The sequence below is a fragment of the Primulina tabacum genome, chromosome 11 (genome assembly GCF_025594145.1).
Source record: "Primulina tabacum isolate GXHZ01 chromosome 11, ASM2559414v2, whole genome shotgun sequence".
Classification (NCBI taxonomy): Eukaryota; Viridiplantae; Streptophyta; class Magnoliopsida; order Lamiales; family Gesneriaceae; genus Primulina; species Primulina tabacum.
Genome location: NC_134560.1, coordinates 31162252 through 31165628, shown reverse-complemented (window position 1 = coordinate 31165628; position 3377 = coordinate 31162252). Strand labels below are relative to the sequence as shown.

The 3377-nt window shown below is 41.1% G+C and overlaps 1 non-coding gene across 1 annotated transcript; it reads left to right on the top strand.

Moving 5' to 3' along the window:
• Positions 1–3271: 3271 nt before the first annotated feature.
• LOC142519944 (small nucleolar RNA R71) lies at positions 3272–3377 on the top strand. Its single transcript, XR_012813829.1, has one exon. It is a non-coding gene; the product is annotated as a small nucleolar RNA R71 (small nucleolar RNA).

The window sequence follows — 3377 nt, the reverse complement described above, 5'->3', positions numbered from 1 at the left end:
TATCATAAAATGACACTTTTCCTAGTTCAGCACCAAATTTGTCTCCTCACATCTCATCAACATGGATCTCAGATTCTGTAAACACTCATAAAACGTTGCACCAAAGATAGAAAAGTCATCCATAAATATTTCAAGAAAGGTTTCAATCATATCATGGAATATAGCAGTTATGCAGCGCTGAAATATAGCAGGGGCATTACAAAGACCAAAAGGCATACGGCGGAAAGCAAAAGTTCCATAAGGACAAGTGAAGGTTGTTTTCTCTTGTTCCTCAGGTGCAATAATGATTTGATTATACTCCGAATACACATCTAAAAAACAGTAAAACTCATGCCCCACTAGTCTCTCCAACATCTGATCAATAAAGAAAGGGGAAAGTGGTCCTTCTGGGTGGCATCATTCAACTTCCTATAGTCCATACACACTTTCCACCCCGTAACATTTCTTGTGGGAATAAGTTCATTCTTTTCATTAGTGATCACAGTAATCCCACCTTTCTTAGGCACACACTGAACAGGATTTACCCATGCACTATCTGAAATGGGATAGATAATACCTGCATCGAGAAGCTTGATAGTCTCCACTTTCACTATCTGTTGCATCTTTGGATTGAGTCGTCTTTGAGGTTGCACGAGGGGTGAGTACTTTTCTTACATCAAGATTTTGTGCATGAAGATTGATGGACTGATTCCCTTGATGTCTGCCACCTTCCAGGCAAATGCCTTTTTGTGCTCTTTGAGAACTTGCAACAATTTTTTCTCCATAACATCTGTCAAAGTAGCATAAATAATGACAGACAAAGTGTTATTCTAACCTAGGTATACGTACTTTAGGTGCGGAGGCAATGGTTTGAGCTCAAGCGTCGGTGGTTCCTCAATGCTTGACTTTGGGAGGGTCAAATCTCTTCGCTCTCCTAAATCCTCCAATCTCATCCTCATTGTCTTTCTCCATGGATGGTTGGCATTAAAGTATGCCACTATTTCAGCTTTTTCTTCATCCAAGTCCTCCTCCTTCAATTCAGTTGTGAGGGTGGCTTTCAATGGGTTTTTCATGGCATCCTGCATAAAATTACACACAAGTAAATCCACTGCAACAATTCTAAAACAGTTATCATTGTGCAGTTTGTACTTAAGAGCATTAAAGACGTCAAAAGTAATTTATTCCTTGACCACTCTCAATCTCAACTTCCTTTCTTGAACATCAATCAGGGACTTGTCAGTCGCAAGGAATGGTCTCCCCATAATCAAGGGCATCTCCATGTCAAGTACTACGAAGTCTGCAGGAAATATAAATTTGTCCACCTTTACCAGGACGTCCTCTATGACTCCTCAGCGGGTATTTGACAGATCTGTCTGCCAGTTGCAAGGACATCCTGGTTGGCTTAGGCTCTTCTAATCCGAGTTTCCTGAATACAATAAAGGCATAAGATTAATACTAGCACCCAGATCACACAAAGCTTTATGAAAAACAACATCACCAATCATGCAAGGAATAGAAAAACTCCATGGGTATTTAAGTTTCAGTGAGATTTTGTTTTGCACCAATGCAGAGCAATTTTCAGTTAGATTTACAGTCATGTGATCTTCCAATTTTCTCTTGTTTGGTAAGATGTCCTTCAAAAATTTAGCATAACTAGTCATTTGCATCAAAGCATCGGCAAAAGAAATATTGATATGCAATTTTTTAAATATCTCAAGTAACTTACCAAATTGCGCATCAAGTTTTGTTTTTTTCAATGCTGCAAGGAAAGGAGAAGGTACAACAATATTTGATTGTGCGGTGGGTGCTGGTGTAGAGTTAGAAGACTTACCTTTGGATGTCTCAGTCTGTTCATCCAGTATTTGACTTTTTTCCTTCCCTCTAGACTCTAAAATTTCCCATTCTTCAACTTGATGGCCTTCACTTGCTCTTTTGGATTGGTCTCTGTGTTACTTGGCAAGGTGCTCGGTTCTCTACTTGCTATCATCTTAGCTAACTGTCCAATTGGACTCTCTAGCCCCTTTATCGACATATCTTGGTTTTGGAGTCTAGTCTCGGTGGCTTAGATGAACTTAGACATCAACTGCTCCAAATTGGACTTTTATTCTCTAGGAGGGTCAGATCTGTACATCGGTTGTTTCCCATACGGTTGTCCTCCCTGTGGTCGATTTTGACTGTTTTGACCACCCCATGAGAAGTTAGGATATTGACTCCATTCAAAATTATATGTGTTCGAATGTGGATCATTCCTTGGACAGTTTTGGACTCCAACTTGATTCACTGGTGCCTCTTCTTGCACATATAAGGGATTGCCATCTTCACAGTCATTCACAAAGTGTTCACCTCCACACTTATCACAGAATATCTCTTGAAGACGCATAGCCGTGCCACCCAAATTCAAGCCGTCCAATTTCCTATTCAAGACATCAAGTTGTGCAGTAATAGCAGAAATGTCAGTTACCTGGTGAACTCCTGCACGTCTCCGCTAGTTGTTCCTTTCAGATTGAGGGTGATAGCTGCTAGCAGCCATCTCTTCCAATAACTGATGGCCTTCACTTGCTCTTTTGGATTGGTCTCTGTGTTACTTGGCAAGGTGCTCGGTTCTCTACTTGCTATCATCTTAGCTAACTGTCCAATTGGACTCTCTAGCCCCTTTATCGACATATCTTGGTTTTGGAGTCTAGTCTCGGTGGCTTAGATGAACTTAGACATCAACTGCTCCAAATTGGACTTTTATTCTCTAGGAGGGTCAGATCTGTACATCGGTTGTTTCCCATACGGTTGTCCTCCCTGTGGTCGATTTTGACTGTTTTGACCACCCCATGAGAAGTTAGGATATTGACTCCATTCAAAATTATATGTGTTCGAATGTGGATCATTCCTTGGACAGTTTTGGACTCCAACTTGATTCACTGGTGCCTCTTCTTGCACATATAAGGGATTGCCATCTTCACAGTCATTCACAAAGTGTTCACCTCCACACTTATCACAGAATATCTCTTGAAGACGCATAGCCGTGCCACCCAAATTCAAGCCGTCCAATTTCCTATTCAAGACATCAAGTTGTGCAGTAATAGCAGAAATGTCAGTTACCTGGTGAACTCCTGCACGTCTCCGCTAGTTGTTCCTTTCAGATTGAGGGTGATAGCTGCTAGCAGCCATCTCTTCCAATAACTGATATCCTTCCTCAGCAGTTTTTCTCAAGAGGTTTCCACAAGCAGCAACATCTATCATAGTACGATTAGGAGTAAACAAGCCATAGTAAAAGGTTTGAACGACTAACCCAAGTGGCAGTTCGTGATGAGGGCATCTTCGTAATAGATCTTTGAAACGCTCACATGCCTCATATAAAGACTCTTGCTCGAATTGAGCAAATGTGGTGATATCTGCCCGCAACT